Genomic DNA, 23,806 nt, shown 5'->3' on the forward strand with positions numbered 1-23,806 from the left:
GTGAGTACAGGCCTCATCCCTCATAGCATCTACACAGAAGCTGCTGTGTGTGTGTGTGTGTGTGTGTGTGTGTGTGTTAGTCGCTCAGTCATGTCCAACTCTTTGTGACCCCATAGACTGTAGCCCACCAGGCTCCTCTGTCCATGGGATTTCCCAGGCAAGAATACTGGCGTGGGTTGCCATTCCCTTCACCAGGGGATCTTCCTGATCCAGGGATCGAACCCAGGTCTCCTGTGTTATAGGCAGATCCTTTACCATCTGAACCACCAGAGGAGCCCAAAGACTACTAGCTGCTCTTTGGTCCTCACTGACCAGCAGTGGATGCTAGAGTAACAGTCCTTCTTCATTTTTGGCACTGGTCGTGCTAGATGAGGCACCAGGCTTCAATCTGGCCTCCAGAGTCCCAGCACCCCATCCATGCCCAAGCTCCCCCAGAGCTCCAACCAAGAGAAGGTCTCGCTACCTTGACTAGCTGATGCCAAAAGGTGGGATAGGCCCTTCCTAGTCCTAGGAGGAAAGGAGCAACAGCCAGAGTTTGCCTGAAACCCTTACAGCCAAATCTTTCCAGTCCTTGCTTCTCCAGGTTTGGGGCTCATTGGTGATGCTGTGGTCCCAGGCTGGCTCTGATGCTCTTCCCTTCCCCCAGTCCTCCAGCCTTGGCAGATCCTCCCACAAGGCCAGAACAGCTGCAAGCCTTGGGCCTCATTGCTGGCTTTCTTATTTTTGCCTGGAGGTGGGGTTCCCCCAACCTCCTATTCCTTCAGGCCCCGAAGGTAGGGGGCCTGGACAGCCAGCCTCTTGGGGCCTAGCCAGTCCGCACTGGAGCCCAACCAGCCCACATGGAGACCACCCCAGAGTAAGAAGGGAGGCCGACAGTCTTCATGGGCCCCTAGGTTGGTCAGGTGCTGTAAAGTCAAGGCCCTGTTATTTCCTGGAGTCCTGAAAGTTGAAGCCTTTCCCCTCCCGGGGGTCTCACGGCTCACCCTAGGGCTCAGCACAGGGTCCCCAGTGACTCACCCTTGGGAGATTATACTGGAACCCCAGCAGTGCCTAAGCCATCGTAGGTCAGGCCTGGTATTCACAGCCAGTTGGAAAGCACAGCCAAGAGTGAGGCCCAGGGCACACCCAGGAACAGCTGCCCAAAGGCCCCACGTGGTATGCGCCCAGAGAGAACTGATCAAGAGATGGAGAATGAGACCCTTCAGGCGTGACAGTCGGCCCTCAACTCGCCTGGCCGTATAGCCTCCTGTGCATCCTCCACCCTCCACTTAGACCCCCAGTCAGAGGCTTTGGGAAGATTATCAGATTAAGTAAGGTTTGTCTTCCGCACTAGATTAAGAGCCCTCAAGGCCAGTTACGTGCACCTGCCTGATCCCAAGTCGCAATGATCGCCTAACATCACGCGCGTAATAGAGGCTCAACTTCTGTTTGGGAAGGTAGGAATCAGGGAGTGCTGGCTGCCTCTTGGTTGGCAATTATTCCCCAAAAGTCTAAGCCTTGTACAAGGCCCACAGCAAATGACCCAGTGCTTACTTGGGGCTGATATGATTGAAGCAAGGGCTTTGGTTCTAGCTCAAGTGAAATCCAGCAAACATCTACCTGGACCAAACTTTCTTCTGGTCCTAGGCTTCCAGACCTTTATTATTCTAGCATATTCCCTAGGAACTGAGGGCCAAGGGCCAGTGCCCAGCCTCAGACTTTTCCAGAGAGAGGGAGGCTGGTATTCCTGATACTCCCCCAAGGCCCCCAAGGAGAAGAGAAGGGGTCAGTGCTGGCTGAGGGTGGAGGCCCGATGATACAAATGCTGGGCCTGCAGGCCTGCCGGAGGCCGTGGGCTTGGCGAGCAGGAACAGCCAAATCAGAGCAAGGGAGGGGTCCCTTTTGTCTGGCTTTAACAGAAGGCAGATTGTCCAGCAGCTCTGGCAGAAAGAAAGGGCTGATAAGTTTATCCGGGAGAAACTGCCAGTAGGCGTGTTTGCTGGTCACTACCAGCCTTCCCAGAATGCAGTTCCTACCCTTGTAGGACCCTCTACCACAGCGCTTCCACCTGACCCCTTCATACGTGTCTGGCCAGGGCCTTCCTCTAGCCAGCCAGGTAGCTGGCCTTCCAAGAACACGCCGTCCTGTGGGGACAGGAACTCCATGGAAAGGGTGAGGGTTGGTCGAATGAATGAAAGTCACCTCTCGGGACTTCCCTGGTGGTCCAGTGGTTAAGACGTTGCCTTCCAAAGCAGGGGATACCACATGCCTCCTGGCCCCAAAAAACAAAGCATAAAACAGAAGCAATATTGGAACAAATTCAATAAAGACTTAAGGAAAAAAAAAAGTCACCTCTCCCCTGGAAGGACACATGTCTGCTGCCCTTTCCCTTAGCCACATTCCACTCCTTTCTGACTCAGGGATAAGATAGTCCCCCAAGGCCAACTCTGGGTGATTATTCTCAAAACGCTGGGCTTGTGGCCTTGAGCACTGGACTAAACACCAGATTAGTTCTCGTCTGGCCGAGCAGCCAGTGGAGGCAAGCAAAGCTGAAGGACCCATTTGTTAATTCCTTTCAGTCACTGACCCGCTAGTCCCTAAACCCAGAGTCTTAGGGGAAGTCGCTCACATTCTTTTTTTTTTTTTTTTGCCACACTGAGTGGCTTCTGGGCTCTCAGTTCCCCCACCAGGGATCGAACCTGTGCCACCTGCAGTGGAAGCTCAGAGTCCAAACCACTGAACCACCAGGGGGTTTCCACCACCCACACTCTTCTTGTTCAGCCAGATTGAGAGTCCCTTCCCCATGCTTAGTCATATGTCCATGTCTGGCTCCGAGCTCAGCCAGAGTTTCTCCAGGACAGAAAGACCTCTTATTCTCAGAGGAGGCCTGTGATCTGGGCTTGTGCTTGTCATCAGCCTGGGCTCCTCTCAGTGGCCTCTTAGTCAAGAGACATTAATAGGCTACCCTACAACCATGGGTTCTGACTCTGCACTCATGGCTGATGTGTATGTCCTTAGAACACTGGAAAGCATTGAACCTCTAGTGGACAGATAGCCTTTGCTCTAAGCTGTGTTGACACATACAGGCAGAGCCCCTGGGAACTTCACCTGTGGTCTGGGAAATCCCCAGCATTGCGAGGAAGAATAAGAGGGATTCATCCAAACATCTTGAGGGGCACTAATAAACAGTGGGACTTCCCTGGTGGTACAGTGGATAGGATTCCGCCTGTCAATTCTGGGGACACAGGTTCGATCCCTGCTCTGGGAAGATTCCACACGCCACGGAGCAACAAAGCCTGTGCGCCGCAACTACCGAGTCTGGGCTCTAGAGTCCACGAGCCACAGCTACTGAAGCCCTTGTGCTCCACAACAAGAGAGGCTGCAAGAGAAGCTTCTCAGCAATGAGAAGCCCACACACCGTGCCAAAGTGTAGCCCCTGCTCGTCTCAACTAGAGAAAAGCCCACTCACAGCAACAAAGACCCAGCACAACCAAAAAATAAATAAGGGTAAAGAGCGATGGGACTTTCCTGGTGGTTCAGTGGCTAAGGTTCCATGTTCCCAAAGCAAAGGGACTTGGGTTCAATCCCTGGTCAGGGAACTAGATCCACATGGGGAAACTGAAGATCCTGCATGCCCCAGTTGAAACCTGGCACAGTCAAATAAACTCAGTAAATATTTTTTTAAAAAGAGAGAGAATGTTAGCATATCGGCCAAATCTCCAGGTGTGTCCATATGAGGAATAAGCCCCCGCTGGGACCCAGAGCTAAGTTCACTGTGTGACCTGGAAGAAGCTACTTGCCTTCTCTGAGCCTGTCCCTCATCACCAGGTGCCCTCCTATGTGGGCTTCAGACCTCCTGTTCACTGAGAGTGATAAAACAGCACTTTTGGGGACTGAGTCAGAACCAGTGTGAAACATCCATCAGTGTGTTGTTGATCCGCAGGTATCTGCTGAGCCTTTTGTATGCTGGAAACCCAGCAAAGGACAGAAGGAGCAAGCTGCCCTTGTGGGACCCAGATTCTAGTGTAACAAGCTCTACAGTAAACAAAAATGTAGTCATCAGGGGATGAGAGACCCGGGAGGGGCCAGGATCTGCTGTGTGCTACAGCTCATCAGGGACGCCCTTTCTTCGAAGGCAGAGGCCACAGGAGGTGAAGGAGGGAGTCCTGGGCGATTCTAAGGAAAGGCCACCGAGGTGAAGGCACAGGAGAAAGTGGCCAGACTGGTCTGAGGAAAACCAGGCGGTCACCATGGCCTGACCAGTGAATGGAACACAAAACAAGGGAGAAAGAGTGACCGGGGATTGGGGGAGGGGGGAGGTAGCCGGCGCTGGAGCTGCACTGAACCAGGCTAGGCTTTGAAAGAAGTACAGGATCCCAGAAGCCAGCAGCAGGGAAGCTGGAGGTGGGAGTGAGGAGGAGGCGAGTGGGGACCGTGCCCTCAGGCCTCCTGGAAGGAATGCAGTGGGGCCAGGAAGGAGCGGGCAGGCGGCAGCTTGGCCCCAGCCCTGGAGCCCGTCCTTCCCCTACGTGGGAAAGGAGGTGGGTGAGCCGGCAGGGATGGGGCAGAGATGGGGGTCCCTCGGGGGAGGGGCGCCAGGCGCCAGGGAAGTCAAGTCAGAACAAGTGTTTAGAAAACAAATTTCTCCCTTTCCTTGCCTCCACCTTCCACCGGAATGCAGCGAGGCCAGAGAGGCAGCAGCATCCTCTCCTTCCAGCCCCAGAGAAGGAAGGATGGGGAGTGTGCATGCCGGTGGGGTGAGGAATGGCCTGAGCAATTCCTGTTTTACCCTACAGGCTTTAGGAGACATCCTGCAGAGCCCACCAAAGGGCCTAGAACCTTCTCCCTGAGGAAGGGAAGCCCGTGGACTGGGTCCAGGTGAAGGCGGGGAGAGAATATAGGAATAGGGGAGGATGTCCCCCCCAAGACAGGGGGGCGATACCCACCCCCCACACACACACACACCCGCCCACCCAACTCCCCTGGGACTGTTGCCAGACACAGCTTGCAGGAGGCCCTCAGGACACGCGGGGTGTCACCTGGCAAATGCACAAGGCTTCGGCCAGCTGTCCCATCCATCTCTCTTCCGCTCACCACTCAGGACCCATAACCTTCAAAGGTCCCTCCCTGCAGCTGCCACTTGGCCAGAATGGATGGAGGGCCCGGTTGGGGTCACCCGGAAATGGGCAGGAGAGGATCTGTATTCATCGGATGGGTTCCATTGCCTGAACCTAACAGGGGACCCCAGGGATCAGGAAGGCCTGGAAAGGGACAGGTTGGGGACTGGACTCAGTATGGGCCCTTGAAGTAAGAGAGTCCCCAGCTTGAAGCCAGGGCGCTGGACCTCTGGCTGTGGGCACGACTGGCTGTAAGCATGGCGGTAACTCTTTGCACCCTGACAGGACCTAAGAGCCCTACAGAGACCCATTCATGATCCCTGGAGAATTTTTACAGAAAAGGTAAAAAGAAACATTTCCTCCCCATCGCAACTCTGTGCCCCTAAGTGTCTGAGGGAACGTGGCAGCTGGAAAAACACAACAGCGGGGACCTCAGGTGGAGAGACGGCTGCTCCCAAAGGGGAGTCTGGACCTCACAGAAGCGCCAAGCAGCTGCTCCTCTCAGGCTGCGGGGCCCCAGGACAGAACACTGGCCTCAACTGACCCCCTGGCTGCCCACTGCCTGAAACTTCCATGTACCCACCCCGCTACCCAGACCCTCAGCCATTGGTTCAATGGCGGTGGTGGTCCTGAGGCCCTGGGGTTGAGGTGAGCAGACGAGTGGGATAGCACAGGCCTCATTCCTGCACCTACAACCGCTGGGACCAGCCTCACTCCCCCTTAATTTCCAATCCACAGGAGGCAGTTCCTGGCCTGGGGGTGGATACCAGGCCTACTTGCTCAACATCCTTAGAGCTGAGGCCCCAAGGGCCAGGGGCACACAGGCAGGGGCCCTGGCACCTGCCTCTGACTGACTGGGACCTTGGGCAAACTCCTTTCTCTCCATGACCCATGGGCCGGAGCTTTCTGAAAGACGCTGGTTGTGGTTGTCTGCTTTCCTTCCTAGAAGAAGGGCCAAGGCACAGGTAAAAAAACAGGGAGTAGGGAGGGGGAGGATTCTAGAGGTTTCCTGAGGGAGCTAGTGCAGCCCAAGAGAATGGCCTGGGCGGTGGGTGGGGGGGAAACAACTGGAACACGGAGGAGATCCTTTGGCCATGATCCCCTACCCCCAAACTCAGCCCAACCTTTCCTTTTCAGAGTAATTCCAGTTGCCTCTGAAAGCCTGGAGCCAGGCTGGCCACTGTGGGCAGCAGATGCTGCGCCGCCCCCCCCCGCCCCGCCCCCCCCACCCCCCGCCCCCGCCCAGGCCCTCCCACTCCTCACTGGCTCTCTACCTCCGTTCCCACAGTCCAGCAGCCAGGGGGCTTCTTCACCTGCTGCTGCCCTGCGTCCCTCCCTCTTCCGGGCCAGCAGCTGTTCCCTGACAGCTGGATCAGAGCAGGACACTGCCTCCCGCTGAACCGCCACGACTTCCTCCTCCCCTGCCCCGGTGGCCCTGCTAGCCCACCCACAGCCCTGTGGTTCAGATGTCCTTGACCTAAAATTCTGGGGACCCGTCACAGCTGTGGGCTGCCTGCTGCTGCTCCCAGGCTCCTCCAGGGCCAAGGTCCCCTTGCCTCCTTGTCGGCCCAATGGTGAGGTGCCAACCCCCACCCTTCACATCCCCCTAGTCTTCTTGGGCCTCGGTCTCCCGAGCACCTTCTCCCATAAAACCCCAGGGGAACTTCCCTGGTGGTCCAGTGGCTAAGACTTCGTTCTCCCAGTGCAGGGGGTCCGGGTTCAATCTTTGGTCAGGGAACTCAATCCCACATGCCACAGCTAAGAGTTCACATGGCACAAATAAAATCAACGTGCTGCAACTAAGACCTGAAGCAGCCAAATTAAAAAAAAAATAAAAATAGACAAATAATTTTTAAAATCCACTGTGGCGTGCCAGGAGGGGGCGCTGTGGGGCCGGGTCCACTGCTAACTCAGCCTTTGAGCGGCAGCCGCAAAGTCCATGGGGTCCCTAGGAGTCGGCCACCACTGAGCGACTTCACTTTCACTTTTCACTTTCATGCATTGGAGAAGGAAATGGCAACCCACTCCAGTGTTCTTGCCTGGAGAATCCCAGGGACGGGGTAGCCTAGTGGGCTTCCGTCTATGGGGTCGCGCAGAGTCGGACATGACTGAAGCGACTTAGCAGCAGCAGCAGCAGCAGCAGAGATCATCCCTGGGACAGACAGAGGGCCTGTGTCCGGCTATGCGCTTCACCCTGGGAATCTATAGGACTGGAGACAGGGCCTGGCACTTAGAAGGTACCCAGTAAAATTGGAATGAGTGAATGAACACTTGATGGAAAGTGAGGTCTCTTCAGTTCAGTTCAGTTCAGTTCAGTTCAGTCCCTCAGTCGTGTCCGACTGTTTGCGACCCCATGAATTGCAGCACACCAGGCCTCCCTGTCCATCAACTCCCGGAGTTCATTCAGACTCATGTCCATCGAGTCAGTGATGCCATCCAGCCATCTCATCCTCTGTCATCCCCTTCTCCTCTTGCCCCCAATCCCTCCCAGCATCAGAGTCTTTTCCAATGAGTCAACTCTTCGCATGAGGTGGCCAAAGTACTGGAGTTTCAGCTTCAGCATCATTCCTTCCAAAGAAATCCCAGGGCTGATCTCCTTCAGAATGGACTGGTTGGATCTCCTTGCAGTCCAAGGGACTCTCAAGAGTCTTCTCCAGCACCACAGTTCAAAAGCATCAATTCTTTGGCGCTCAGCCTTCTTCACAGTCCCACGCTCACATCCATACATGACCACAGGAAAAAACCATAGCCTTGACTAGACGGACCTTTGTTGGCAAAGTAATGTCTCTGCTTTTCAATATGCTATCTAGGTTGGTCATAACTTTCCTTCCAAGGAGTAAGCATCTTTTAATTTCATGGCTGCAGTCACCATCTGCACTGATTTTGGAGCCCCAAAAAATAAAGTCTGACACTGTTTCCACTGTTTCCCCACCTATTTCCCATGAAGTGATGGGACCAGATGCCATGATCTTTGTTTTCTGAATGTTGAGCTTTAAGCCAACTTTTTCACTCTCCTCTTTCACTTTCATCAAGAGGCTTTTGAGTTCCTCTTCACTTTCTGCCATAAGGGTGGTGTCATCTGCATATCTGAGGTTATTGATATTTCTCCCGGCAATCTTGATTCCAGCTTGTGCTTCTTCCAGTCCAGTGTTTCTCATGATGTACTCTGCATAGAAGTTAAATAAGCAGGGTGACAATATACAGCCTTGACGCACTCCTTTTCCTATTTGGAACCAGTCTGTTGTTCCATGTCCAGTTCTAACTGTTGCTTCCTGACCTGCATACAGATTTCTCAAGAGGCAGGTCAGGCGGTCTGATATTTCCATCTCTTTCAGAATTTTCCACAGTTTATTGTGATCCACACAGTCAAAGGCTTTGGCATAGTCAATAAAGCAGAAATAGATGTTTTTCTGAAACTCTCTTGCTTTTTCCATGATCCAGAGGATGTTTGATCATGATCCAGCAATTTGATCTCTGGTTCCTCTGCCTTTTCTAAAACCAGCTTGAACATCAGGAAGTTCATGGTTCACATATTGCTGAAGCCTGGCTTGGAGAATTTTGAGCATTACTTTACTAGCATGTGAGATGAGTGCAATTGTGTGATAGTTTGAGCATTCTTTGGCATTGCCTTTCTTTGGGATTGGAATGAAAACTGACCTTTTCCAGTCCTGTGGCCGCTGCTGAGTTTTCCAAATATGCTGGCATATTGAGTGCAGCACTTTCACAGCATCATCTTTCAGGATTTGAAATAGCTCAAATGGAATTCCATCACCTCCACTAGCTTTGCTCGTAGTGATGCTTTCTAAGGCCCACTTGACTTCACATTCCAGGATGTCTGGCTCTAGGTCAGTGATCACACTATTGTGATTATCTGAGTCATGAAGATCTTTTTTGTACAGTTCTTCTGTGTATTCTTGCCATCTCTTCTTAATATCTTCTGCTTCTGTTAGGTCCATACCATTTCTGTCCTTTATCGAGCCCATCTTTGCATGAAATGTTCCCTTGGTATCTCTAATTTTCTTGAAGAGATCTCTAGTCTTTCCCATTCTGTTGTTTTCCTCTATTTCTTTGCATTGATCACTGAAGAAGGCTTTCTTATCTCTTCTTGCTATTCTTTGGAACTCTGCATTCAGATGCGTATATCTTTCCTTTTCTCCTTTGCTTTTCGCTTCTCTTCTTTTCACAGCTATTTGTAAGGCCTCCCTAGACAGCCATTTTGCTTTTTTGCATTTCTTTTCCATGGGGATGGTCTTGATCCCTGTCTCCTGTACAATGTCATGAACCTCAGTCCATAGTTCATCAGGCACTCTATCTATCAGATCTAGGCCCTTAAATCTATTTCTCACTTCCACTGTATAATCAGAGGCCTCTTAGAGCCTTAAAACTGTGCTGGAGACCCGGAGCCTTCTGAAGAGACCTCCCAGTGAGTCCAATTGGCATTTTGGAGCCCAAATCTTACAAACCAACATATCTTCAGAGACTTCTAGCCTCCTACAGAGTAAATTTGCACTCCATTCTACACCACCCTGGGCTATAGGGACCTGCCCCAAGTGATCAAGATGCCCCTGTCTTGGATCTTCCCTGGTGGTCCAGTGGGTAAGAGTCTGCACTCCCAATGCAGGGGGCTCAGGTTCAATGCCTGGTCGGGGAACTAGATCTCACATGTTGCAACTAAAGATCCTGTATGCCACAACTAAGGCCTGGCACAGGCAAAAAAAAGATTTGCCAGTCTCACCGCTTTCCTTCAACTCACTGCAGAATGCCACCTGCCTGGGCCCCTCTTCCTCTACCTACTCAAGTCCTGCCTAGTCCATAGAAGAACAGCATCCACAAGCCTTCTCAGCACCTGACTCCCTATGTTTCAGGGAGACCTCAGGCTTCTGGAGGACAAACATACCCCCGATAATGACAGCTGCCATCGCTGACCTCTGTCCTGCACCCTGGACGTGCAAAATCTCACTTGGCCTCCTGACAACGCTCTGCAGAGGCTATTATTGTTGGCCCCGTGTTACAGGTGCAGAAACTGAGGCCCAAGGATAGAGTCACCAGAGGTCACGCAGCCAGTAAATAGCCAAGCTGCGGATCTGTGTTCACTGTCATAGCCTTCACTGTGCCTAGTCCAGAATAAGGAGCTCCACTGGCGCTTGCTGAATGAGCTGTTATTGTTGTTCAGTCGCTCAGTCATTTCCAATTCTTTGCGACCCCATGGACTGCAGCACACCAGGCTCCCCTTATGAGTGAGCAGATGGATACAGCTGGGTCAAAACCTCAACTCCCAAGAGGGAGGGCTTTCCAGACTTGGAAGAACAGGCCCAGGTCTTTGTCTTCTTCTCCCTTTGTTTGCACGGCGTCGCCTTGGTGGGGTCTTGACCGTGTTGAGTCGTGGGAGTGATCAGGGACTAGGGAGGGCAGGGAGAAATCAGTGAGGAAAAGGCAGAGGACTCTAGGTTCAGCCAGCCCCTTTCAAAGGGCGAAAAGAGGGACTTCCCTGGCAGTCCAATGATTAAGACTTTGCCTTCCAATGCAGGGTGCAGGTTCGATCCCTGGTCAGGGAATTAAGATCCCACATGCTTCTTACATGGTCAAAAAAGAAAAAAAAAAGTATCCCCAAGTCCTTTACTGTTTTCCCAGACATGCAAGAAGGTCAAAGGCAGAGAACAAGTCACAGCCAGGACAACAGAGAAGCGTGTGTTGCAACTCCCCTGGGAAAGCTGCAAACAAGGAGGGGGGCATCAGGCGGCCTGGTCCGGGCTAGGAGTGCACCTGAAGGAGAGGTCACTGAAGCTGGGTCTTTCCTGCTGGCTTGGGGAATTCCCAGGAGGGCTTCGGCCGCATCAGAGCCGGTCCAGGCCTGGCCACGTAGATGAGAATGGGGTAGAGGTGACTGCCTGAGTAGGCCCTGCTGAAACTTGCCTGACTCCAAACAGAAGGTTCTGGGATGGGATGGAGGGTGGGGGCTGAGACAGAGGAGCTCAGGGAAGGAGGGAAGGGAACTGACCGGACAAACCTCTGGGCAGCCTCCTGTCGGTCTCGCATTGCCCAGCACTAGAGTCATCTCGTTCCAGATTCCTTTCATAATGGGATAAAATGTACCAACGGTGAGGCCAGAGTGGGGCCTGGTGGGGCCCAGTGACTTCAGTGTCAAGAGAGCGGGTCCCAGGAAAGCCAGGGAAACACGGGAAAGCATTCCCTGGCTCCTTGTCCCTAGCAGCTGCAGGAAGCTGCTCCAAGTGCCCAGCTGTACCCAGCAGCTCCCAAGGACTAGAGAAAGTCTTATTTCCTGCCACCCCCTCCTACCATTGGACACAGGCTCCCTGGATGAGAGAAGCTGTGTCCTCCACAGGCCCCAAAGGACCTGGGGCTACTGGCCAACCTTTAGGAAGAAAGTGTAGAACCAGTGTGCACACCAACTCTGGGAAGTGGAGACCATGGATTTCATTCCCTGTGGCAGAGTCCCCAGCCTTCCTCACCTCCGTAATCGGAAAAAAACTATCGACACTTTTCCCCAAATACTCCCTAAACGCACAATCTTGCCTCTCATTTAAAAAGATCCAGACTTCCCTGGTGGTCCAGCGAATAAGAACCTGCCTGCCAGTGCAGGGTACATGGGTTGGATCCCGTTCAGGAAGACCCCCAGGTGCCGCAACTACTGAGCCCCTGTTCTAGAGCCCACGCTTCACAATAGGAGAAGCCACTGCAGTGAGAAGCCACACATCGCAACAAAGAGTTGCCCTGCAACTAGAGAAAGCCCTGGCAGCGGCTACCCAGACCCACTATGGCCAAAAATAAATAAATAAAATAATTTAAGAAAATACAGAAGGCCCTGAACATCCTGCAGTGCTTGCAGGCCCTCCAGGCTAGAAAGCCCTGCAGTGTGCTTAAGGTCAGAGAAATGCCAGTCTGGTTCCGCCCCAAGTGGCTGAGCCGTGGGCCAACTCCTGGCCATCTTGACTTGCACTGCCCTCTAGAGCCTGAGAGGCTGGACCAGGGAGACTCAAGGGGCCGGTCTGCCATGCCACCTCTTTGGAGCAACTTCAAATTATCTTATTGGAGATACAGTAAAACAGCCGTCCGCAAAGTTTTGGGCATCAGGGACTGATTTCATGGAAGACAATTTTTCCACGGACTGAGGGTGGGGGTGGGGGGGATGGTTTGGGGATTATTCAAGTGCATTACACTTACTGTGCACTTTATTTCTTTTCTAATGTTGCCGCTGGTCTAACAGGAGGTACCAGTTCTCAGCCCAGAGGTTGGGGGCGCCTGGTGCGAAAGAAAGGGCAGCTTCAAACTCAGCTGAGGACTTTGTGCTGCACTCACCAGGGCTGGACTGGTTACACTTACACCCCAATAGAATCTGCTGCCCGCTTGCCTGGTTCCAGATGGGTCTGGCCACCAACCTGTGGGCCTCTAAGAATTCTGGAAGCTCTGAATGCTCATTTACACACACACACCCATCAACACACCTCCTGGGGTTTTGTTTTATTCCTTTCGATTATCAGCTCTATCAGTCAGCCAGTCACTACCTTACCTGAGCACCTATTATGTACCACGCCTGAAGCTAAGCTCAGTTTAAATCATGCCTTATTTCTGGATCTTGCCTGAGTCTCAGACCCTCCCAACCTTCACTGCCCACTCAGCACAGCCTTCCCAATTGGTTCATCTTGAAACTGAATCCCTCATCTACTCATTCAGGGCTTTGGGTGTGGTCACCTTTAAGCAGAGCCTGGCCTTGTTAGTCACTTTCTTGCCACAAACTTTCTTTCCTGCTGCCAATCAAAATGCTGAACCCAGGGTAGGAAATGGGGAAAGAACTATTGTCTTCCCTAGGGTCCAGGTGGCCTGTTTGTGTTTTTTTTTTTTTTTTTTTTTGCCACGGGGCTTGCAGCATCTCACTTCCCCCTTCAGGGATGGAACTGAACCCGGGTCACAGCAGTGAAAGCACCAAATCCTAACTACTAGACCACAAGGGAATGCCCCTGAAGGCTTTTAACAGAAAGCCTAGCTGAATCGTAGCAAGACTGTGTTGTATGCTTTACTTGCTGTTTTGTTCAGAGTGCTTCTCACTTGTAGACATTATATGTAAGCTGATTTATTTGTCTTATCTCCTCCACAAGAATGAATATTCTATGAGAGGAGAGACTTGTTCACTGCTGTATGCCCACGTTAAAAAAAAATGTGCTCAGTTTGTATTTATTAAATTACCAAAATCATAGAGTTGAAGCCAGATTCTGTTTACAACACGGTGTCCTTCTGCCAAAACTGAAACCCGGTTTGGCCACTCATCAGTTATATAGCCTAGGGCAAGTATTTCAACCTTGCCACTCATTTCTCTTACCTGTAATATATAATTGTGATTTCTACCTTGAAGGGGAGTGGAATGAAGGAAGAACACAAGCATAAAGAGACCAGTGCCCTTACTTAGTAAATGCTAAATGTTAGTGGTTGTTATTACTGTTATTATTACGATTCTCCTTTGTTTACTCAACATCGCTAGGTGCTTTCCCCACCTGGATCAGAAACTTGATTGTTATTGGAGACTGTGCCATTAGACAAGGGTACCATTCATTCAGCACAATTTTATACATACGGACTCTTTCTGGAACCCCAAACATTACAAGCAAGAGCAGCTTGTGTGTGTGTATGTGTGTGTGTGTGTGACTGGGCAAGGTATTCCCTGGTAGTTCAGTGGTTGGAATTCTTGGCTTTTACTGCTGAGGACACAGGTTCGATCCCTGGTCAGGGAACTAAGATTATACAATCTGCCAAGGCTGACCAAAAAAAAAAAAAAAAGAAGAAGAAGAAAAGAATGATAATAAGGATTTGGCAGAGGGCTGGGTTGTAGGATACTCTTTGAGACAGTAATTTCCAGAGTTCAGGAGTAGACCAGGCAAAAGGGAGCCTGGCATAGTCTCCTTGTTTTTGATTATTGATAGAATTCTTAATATGATAGTTACTTTGGTAATACTAAGAGATAAGGTATGAGAAAGATTTTTGGAAAATTGAGGGTCCAAAACACAGGTAAGGAATAACGTTCCAGAGCCCACCTCCACCTTATATCCCCTCCACCAGCCTTGAGTCCAGGAGCCTGATTCTCATGGGTGCATTACCCATCATTCCCCACCAGATGGCGGTGTTGTCCCTATTATGTCCGAGGGTTGCCAGCAAGGCGCTATGTTCATAGTTGGTGATGGACAGGGAGGCCCGATTATGGGGGCGATTCAGCTGTGACGATTCATTGGGTCAGTCACAAAGAGTCGGACATGAGGGCTGAGAGATGAATGATATGAAAGGAACGGAAGCAGGGATCGTGAGGGCTAGGAGAAAGGAGAGAGAGTGAGCAAACAGAGAGAATATTGAGTGCAAACAGGTGGAATAAACCCGAGCCGGGGCTGGGGGTAACGTGGAATAGCCCGAAAGCCAGGGAGAGAATAGAATGTTGGAAGATAACGGGAGCGAGAGCCGGGGGCAGTTAAAGAGGTCAGAATGGATGATTTTAAGGAAGAATAGGATTTGGGGAGGGCCAGGAAGTTTGCATTATGGGGAAACGTTTGACTTGTTGCTTATTGTTTTTTGAAGCAAAGGACATTTTGGAAGTTTGAAGTGTATGGTTGATTAAACTGTAAGAATATTGATGTCCTTATTCTCTAAGAATATTCCTTCTCTCACAGCCATGATCTAACACTTTATAAACCCTAGAACAGCGGATCTCAAAGTTTTTTATTTTGAGAACACATACACTCTTTTTAAAAATTTTGAGAACACATACATTTTTTTTTTTTTGCCTTCTCATATTTTGCCTTTCATATTCTTTCTTTCAAAAGTTGCTTAATCTCCAAAAACTTGCTGCCCTAACATCTAACCTCTTGACCTAACATCTTTCTGTCTGCACTATACAATGAAAATACAAACTAAATGAAAACCAAAAAACAAATACAGTGTAAAATTTTACAAATAACAAATCTGTCCCAAAATATACTTAAATAAAATATGCATTTCATTAAGGGATCTACTGTGCATTCTGGGAAGCTTCATAACATCTAGGCAGGACCAACATTCGTGGAAGGAGCGAAAAGAATTTGCGTGGAATCACAGTTTGGAGCGTGTTTCTGATTGCCAAGTTTGAAGGCAAACTTCTTTTTTATTTTTAATATATGATTTTTTTAATTTTTGGCTGTGCTGGGTCTTCACTGTTTGCACGGGCTTTTCCCTAGTTGCAGTGCGCAGGCTTCTCATCGCAGTGGCTTCTCGTGTTGCGCAGCGTGGGTTCTAGGGCGAGCGGGCTTCAGTAGCTGCGGTGTGTGGGCTCAGGTGTTGTGGCTCCTGGGCTCTAGAGCATAGGCTCAGTAGTTTTGGTGCACAGGCTTAGTTACTTCTTGGTATGTGGGATCTTCCCAGACCAGGGATTGGAAACCGTGTCTTCTGCATTGGCAGGTGGATTCTTTACCAGTGAGCCACTGCGGAAGCCTGGAGATAAACTTCTTAATACGCGATCCATGGCCTTGCAGTCTGCTACTCCTGTCATCTGGCCTAACGCTTAATGTAGTCTTCAACTTTGTTCCGGAAGTCCTCCTTGTCCCACAAATGATGTTCTGCAGCTCCAATATTTAGTGGATCATCGAAACTCAAAATATTAGTAAACAGTTTAATCCCCAAACAACATCCTTCCGTGTCCTCGTGGGAGTCCAGCCAGTGCCCCAAAAATGTTGAGAACATTGAGTTTTCTCTCAGTAAACTTAGGGGTATTTCACCTGTCTCTGTGATGTTGGGGGTGCCAAATCCTGGACAAGCATTTCACTTTGGGAGGCAGCATGTTGTATGCATCAGAAACTTCAGTTTCAAACTGAAATTTGCCACCCTGGTAGTAACCCTTATCCGGAGTGACAGCTGAAAGCGATGGAACTTGTTCAGATTAGGAAAACGCACTTTGCACGTACAAGGTAAATTAGCTTCAGCTTCTGCCGCCTCTTTAACAAGCAGCCTGTCTCACGGACACCCACCGAGTGGAGTCAGAGGCTGTAAGTGGCACCCAGGACTCTTTGAGACCACCACCCTGCTTCAATTTGCTTGGTAGTGAAACATCGTTGTTGGTTTTTCAAAGCTGAGCCCAGCTCTTTGTGACCCTGTGGACTGTAGCATGACAGGCTCCTCTGTCCTACACTCTTAAAATAACTGAGGACAACTCAAGAGAGATTTTATATGAGTTATATCTCTCTCGCGTAGATGTTTATGTGTTCGAAAATAAAACAGGAAACTTTAAACTTTTTTTTAAGCTACACTGCCAGGCACATGGGAATCTTAGCTCCCTGTACTCTTCAGGTCGTTCAGTTGTGTCCAGCTCTTTGTGACCCCATGGACTGTAGCCCCCCAGGCTCCTCTGTCCACGGACTTTTCCAGGCACAAATACTAGAGTGGGTTGCCATTTCCTCTTCCATGGGCTCTTCCTGACCCAGGGATCAAACCTGTGTATCCTGCTTTGGAAGGCAGATTCTTCACCACTAGCGCCACCTAAGCTCCCTGAGAAGGGATCCAGCTTGTGCCCCCTGCTGGGGAAGGGTGGAATCTTAACCACAAGACAGGAAAGTCCCTATTTACTTATTTAAAATAAGCAACAATATAGCAGTAGACCTGCCCTACAAGAAATGCTAAAGGGAGTCTTTCAGGTTTAATGGAAAGGACACAATGTAACTTGAAACCATCATTGAAAATAAAGTGAAGTGGGTCCCACTCTTTGCAACCTCATGGACTGTAGCCTACCACTCTCCTCCTTTCATGGGATTCTCCAGGCAAGAGTACTGCAGTGGGTTGCCATTTCCTTCTCCAGGGGCATGTTCCCAACCCAGGGATTGAACCCCGGTCTCTCGCATTGTAGGCAGACGCTTTACCGTCTGAGCCACCAAAACCTCACTGCTGCTGCTGCTGCTGCTAAGTCACTTCAGTCGTGTCCGACTCTGTGCGACCCCAGAGACAGCAGCCCACCAGGCTTCCCCGTCCCTGGGATTTTCCAGGCAAGAACACTGGAGTGGGGTGCCATTGCCTTCTCCGTTCCTTCTCCTAGTTACCATTAAAGATTATGACTCTCCTTGAATGGAATGATTAACAGTTAAATCACTATGCTAAATGGTAAAGGTGAACACTCCTCTCTGAAATGAAAATCTTTTACAAAGCAATACCAAAAGCATAAGACAACTTCCAGTTACTACCAAAGACTGAAAGAATAATTCACCACCTGATTAATATACACGCTGAAGACACAAACACTATCAGCTGAAGTATAGTCTTAAATATGCATGCAAAAACCTAACTAATTTGCATACAGTGTTGAAAAAGGGCTTTCTACATTCAGTTATGTCTGGTAAATAAGCCTTGTTTTAAGACATGGATTTTGTAAATATGGTTATTATTGAGGTCTCCATCTCTTTGGGAATTAAAGGATCAACGTATTTTTTAGAAAGAATATGTAAATCATAATAATAAAACTATAATAGTATTCAGTTATAACTATGGCTTCCTTGAACCTTTAAAACAATTTTTCCTTAAAAAATTAATCTGAAACAAACTGAACTACATGTTTTCAACATATACTGATCTTTATCATGAATTAAATACTTCCATTGTAACTGTACTTCTAAGACAGACATTTCAGGAATGGTATGCAACAAATCCTATTAGAAATAAAGACGATATTCAATGAATAATAAGCCATTATCACTAAGATCTGATTAATTTTTAGTGCCTTTTTTATCCTGACACTTTTCACTGGGAGTTCAGTAGTTAATTCTAGAGATGGATGTTCATAAAGACTGAACTTGTTTGTTGATCTTGGTTAGCTATTCCATAAACTCCTACAGACTTTAAACATCATCAAATATCTACCTGGAGACAGAATCAAATTCCATGGGTCAAGGGCTCAGTCCCACAAGACTGCGCTCCACTGCAGACAGAGGTCACAAGGCTAGGTTGTTACCTGTGCTTCTGATTAACTGGCTACATATTGAGTTTACAATAACCCTCTCCAACTTATGCTGCCAATCTCAAATTTTGTCACCTGTACTTCTGACCCACTGGCTGTACATCTGAACTTCCAAAGCCTGCTTCTCAATTTCCATTAATTTGCTAGAACAATTCACAGAACTCAGTGAAACATCTTAGTTACTAGATTACTGGTTTGTCCTAAGAGGATTATTAAAGGATACACATCAATAGCCAGAAGAAGAGATACAAAGAGCCAGGCATGGGAAGGGGTGTGGAGCTTCCATTCCCTCTCCAGGCACCACTCTCTGCCCATCTCCACATAGTCACCAACCCGGAAGGTCTCTGAACCCTGTCGTTCTGGGGTCTTTATGGAAGCTTCCCGTTACATGATTGATTAAATCATTGGCCACTGGTGACTGACTTAACCTCCAGCCATTCTCCCCTCCCTTGGGGTCTGGGAGTGGGACTAAAATTTCTCCTGCAATCAGCCCCCACCCTTGGGTGGGACCCAAAAATCACTTTCCCTAAAGGGTTTTCAGGATTTGAGGACAAGAAGCCAAGTATTATCCCATTGCTCTTATCTCTCAGGAAATTCCAAGAGTTTTGAAAGGTTGTGAACCAGAAACTGTGGGTAAAGATCAAATATATATGAGAAATATATATTTCGGTCATTCAGATGACATATATAGTATTTTTATTATGTATGTATTGGCCATGCTGCACAGTTTGTGGGATCTTAGTTCCCTGACCAGGGATTGAACCCAAGCCCTTGGCAGTGAAAACAGTTGCATGCTCAGCTGCTTTGTTGTGTCTGACTCTTTGTGACCCCGTGGACTGTAGCCCACCAGGCTCCTCTGTCCATGGGATTCTCCAGGCAAGAATACTGAAGTGGATTGCCATTTCCTTCTCTGGGCGATCTTCCCAACCCAGGGATCAAACCCACATCTCCTGCGTCTCCTGCATTGGCAGGCGGATTCTTTACCACTGAGCCACCTGGGAAGCCCAGAGCTGTGAGTCCAGTTTTGACCACTGGACCGCCAGGGAATTCCCCAGATTGGACTTTTTCCCAGATTGGACTTTTTTTTTGTATCTATGTATACATATAGATACATACTATCTATATGTATCTATAAGAGACTCACTTTAGGTATAAGGGCACAAAGAAGTTGAAACTAAGGGGTGGAAAAATATATTCCATTTGAATAGTAACCAAAAGAGGGCTGGGTGGCTCTTTGATTGTAAGGCAAATTAGACCTAAGTCAAAACAGATTACAAGAGACAAAGAAGAAAAATATTAATAAAAGGTACAAGAAGATATAACAGTTATGAATGTACATACATCTTACAACAGAGCCCCAAAATATTAATATATGAAGCAAAAATCGACAGAATTGAAAGGAGAAATACACGGTGCTCCAATAATAGTTCAGTATTCCACTATCAATGATGGATAGAACCAGACATAATCAATAAGGAAATGGAGGACTTGAGCAATACTATAAACCAACGAGACCTAACAGAGAAGTACAAAACATTTTATCCAGCAATACCAGAATACACATTCTTCTCAAGTGGTCGTGGAACATTCTCCAGAGTAAGTCATGTGTTAGCCCACAAACAAGTCTGCTGCTGCTGCTGCTGAGTTGCTTCAGTCGTGTCCGACTCTGTGCGACCCCATAGACGGCAGCCCACCAGGCTCCCCCATCCCTGGGATTCTCCGGGCAAGAACACTGGAGTGGGTTGCCATTTCCTTCTCCAATGCATGAAAGTGAAAAGTGAAAGTGAAGTCTCGCTCAGTTGTGTCCGACTCCTATGGACCCCATGGACTGCAGCCTACCAGGCTCCTCCGCCCACGGGATTTTCCAGGCAGGAGTACTGGGGTGGGTTGCCATTGCCTTCTCCACAAACAAGTCTAGATAAATTTAAAAAGATTGAAATCACACAGAGTATTTTTTCCTTTTTAGTCATAATGGAATGAAACTAGATATCAATAAGATAAGGAAAACTGAAAAAAAAATCTTATATATGTGGAAATTTAAAAACATACTGGAAAAAAAAACCATACTGTGTGCTGATTAATTTTATACATCAATTTGAAATGACCAGGGAGTATCTAGATATTTAGCCAAGCTTTATTAGGTGTGTGGGTGTGTGTCTGAGGGTGTTTCTGTGTCAAATTAACATTGGTTTATTTCTTTTCTCTCCTTTTTTTTTTTTTTAGTTTTTGAGATTAATATTTGAATAGATTGAGTAAAGCAGATTACCCTCCCTAATATGGGCAGGCCTCATCCAATGAATTGAATTTCTGCATAGAACAAAAAGGCTGAGTATAAAAGGAAACCCTCACATCTGATTGCTTGAACATGAATTTTTTTTTTCCAGCCTTTGGGCTATGACCAAAACATCAGCTCTGTTAGGGTCTCCAAGCCTGTCAGCTATTGGACTGGAATTTATACCATCAGCTCTCCTGGTTCTTATGCCTTCAGACTTGAACTAGAACTACTCATTGGTGGGACTTCCCTGGTGTCCAGTGACTAAGAGTCAGTGGCGCTCCCAAAGCCTGGGATTCGATCCCTAGTCAGAGAACTAGATCCCACATGCTGTGTTAACTAAAAAATAAAATAAAATGAAGACTCCACACACCACAAGAAGATCAAAGGCCCTGCCTGCCACAACTGAGACCTGGCAGAAGCAAATAAATAACAATAAATTATTTTTAAAAGAAGGACTATACACTGGCTCTCCTGGGTTTCAGATCTGCCAGCTGCAGATCGTGGGAGTTCTCAGCCTCTGTACTCATGGGAACCAACAGTCTGTAAGTTCATAAACTTAATCTTTCAGTTGAGCTCTCTCTCCATACATATATGGTGCAGAGGCAGCTGTCTACTGGAGAGATATGACGTGAGACTCATCTGTGATGAGGGTCCTCATGGGTCTGCTGTCAGAGCTGAGTCCTGAAGACCACAACCTGCCTGTGTCCTCTTGATTCTCAGGAGGCCTATAGTCCTCTGGAATGTAGGGAAGCCACTGCTCCAGTATGGGGCAGGGAGTGCTGCTCCCTAAAGGGGAAACCCTCAGGAACCTGGAAGGACCCAGGCGAGGAGTCTTTAGTCTGAGTCAAAACGGAGATAGCAGGGAGCAGTCTGGAAAGCCCAAGGTTCCAAATTACAATGAAGGAGGGAGGGTTTTCTGTCACTGGAGGCCTCTAGGTCTGGGCTGGGAAGGCTCAGCTCCTCCAGACTGCTCCTTGGACTGGCCTGGAATTGTGGTTTTGTGTCTGTTTGATGCCCCACTATAAGAATTCTATGGGCTACACTGGGCCTGTGTCTCTTGGAGACCTCACACAGATAAGGCCCGGGTCACCAAAGGTGGAGGGTTTGTCTGGAGGGTTCTGACTTATAAGGAAGGAATGCAAAAGAGGCTCTGGTTCCAGCTCTACTCCATACTGCTTTCTTGGCTTCAGAAATCATTGAACTGTGTCTGGCCTCAGCTTTGTTATGGCCTCCATAAAGCAGGCTTAACTGACAATTTCTGGGGCATTGTTTCACGGGTATCTGGAAGGATGGTGATGATGATAAATATGACGGTGAATTTTTTTATTGTTGAATTATGTTCCTTGAGGTATAACTTACTTTTGTTTGTTTTTAAATTTGTTTATTTTTAATTGAAGGATAATTGCTTTACAATCTTGTATTGGTTTCCGCCATACATCAACACGAGTCAGCCATAGGCATACATATGTACCCACCCTCTTGAACCTCCCTCCCACCCCTTTTTTCTTATTATTATCTTATTTTTTATTTCTTTAATGAGGCTTTTTTTTTTTTTAACAAATCAATATTTATTTATTGTGGCCCTGCTGTGTGGCCTGTGGGATCCTACTTTCCTGACAAGGGATTGAACTCAAGCCCTAAGCACTGGAAGCCAAGGAAGTCCCAAATGCAGTATAATTTATATATAATAAAATGCACATATATTGAGACTTCCCTGGCAGTCCAGTGGTTAAGGTTCCATGCTTCCAATGCAGGGGTGCCAGGTTTGATCCCTGGTCAGGGAACTAAGATTCCCACATGCCCTGTGGGGCAGACAAAAAATTAAAAAAAAACAAACTTTTTTTAATGCACATATCTTAAGGATTGTTTAATGAACTATGACAAAAGTCTAAAGAAATACAACTACAGCCAATCAAGTCATAGCCCTAGGGAAAACTGTTCTGATTTATATTATTCTACATTAATTGTCACTTTTCTAGAATTTCACATAAGTGGGACCATACCATATGAACTCACTTGAGTCTGACTTCTTTTGCTGAATATAGTACATTTGAAATCTAGTCGTGGTGCTGTGTATAACAGTTGTTCATTTGTTTTTTATTGTGGTAAAACATACATGACATCAAATTTACCATTTATTCATTTAACTGTATACATACTTCATTGGCCTTATGTACATTCATAGTGCTGTGTACTTCTCACCACTATTTCCAGATTTTTTTTTTTTCATCCATCTTCAACTAAACCTCTGTACTTGTTAAGCAACAACTCTGTATTTCTCCCTCCCCAGCCCCTGCAACCTCTATTTAACTTTCTGTCTCTCTGAGTTTGCCTCTTCTAGGTACCTCACATCAGCGGAATTATACAATATTCGCTCTTCTATATCTGGCTTATTTACTTAGTGTAATATTTTCAATGTTTATCCATGTTGAAGCCTATGCCAGAACTTAATTTCAAGGCTGAATAATTCCATTTTGTGTAATTACACTATTTACCCATTCATCTGTTGATAGACAAGTGGATTTGTTCATTTCTTTTTATTGTTGAATAGTATTTCATTGTATGGCTATACCACAATTACCTAATCTGTTCATTTGCTCATCTGTTGGACATCTGGATTATTTCCAAACTTTGGCGATTATGAATAAAGCCCTTGAATGGACGCTTAACTCATTTCTCTTGGGTAAATACTTAAAGAATGCAATGGCTGAATCATATTTTAGGTATAAATTTAGTCCATAAAAAAATGGCCAAACTGCTTTCAAAGTGGCAGGAAATTATCAGTGGATAAGAGTTCCACATTCTCCTCAGTTTTTTTTGTTTTTGTTTTTTCTTAGTACTTTGGCCACCTCATGCAAATCTCCTCAGTTTTTAATTGTAGCCTGTCTAGTGGGTGCAGGATTGGAGAAGGAAATGGCAACCCAGTCCAGTATTCTTGCCTGGAGAACCCCAGGGACAGAGGAGCCTGGTGGGCTGCTGTCTATGGGGTCGCACAGAGTTGGACACGACTGAAGCGACTTAGCAGCAGCAGCAGCAGTGGGTACAGGGAAGTTCTAATTTGTATTTCTCTGATGAATACTCATGTTAGGCATCTTTTCATGGGCATATTGGCTATTTATCTTCTTTTGTGAATTATCTCTTCAAATCCTTTGCCCTTTAAAAAAAGGGGGGAAGGGCAGTAAGGGGAAGGGAAGTAATATCTACTTCTGCAATCAACATCATGCTTGTAACTTTACGCGCTAAATTAAGTCAGCCCCGCACAGAGGCAGAAACGGAGTAAGGCTTCAGGCGCCTAGAGAGTTTAGCACAGATTCTATCCAGACGGCTAGGCCGTTCCTGGGCGTGGTCTGCGGCTGACCTCTACGGTTCGCTCGCTCAGTGATTGGCTGAAGGAGCACTTCCGCAAGCACTTCCGAATTCCGGCCCGCCCCGAGCATCGTTGACTGGCCGGGCTGGCCTAGCGCG

At 47.9% G+C, this 23,806-nt stretch overlaps 1 pseudogene; it reads right to left on the reverse strand.

Annotated features, from left to right (window-relative positions):
* Positions 1-15,614: 15,614 nt before the first annotated feature.
* Positions 15,615-23,778, reverse strand: LOC133234955 (NEDD8-conjugating enzyme UBE2F-like; annotated as a pseudogene).
* Between the last annotated feature and the right edge of the window lie 28 nt (positions 23,779-23,806).

The sequence above is a fragment of the Bos javanicus genome, chromosome 22, assembly GCF_032452875.1.
Source record: "Bos javanicus breed banteng chromosome 22, ARS-OSU_banteng_1.0, whole genome shotgun sequence".
NCBI classification, from domain to species: Eukaryota; Metazoa; Chordata; class Mammalia; order Artiodactyla; family Bovidae; genus Bos; species Bos javanicus.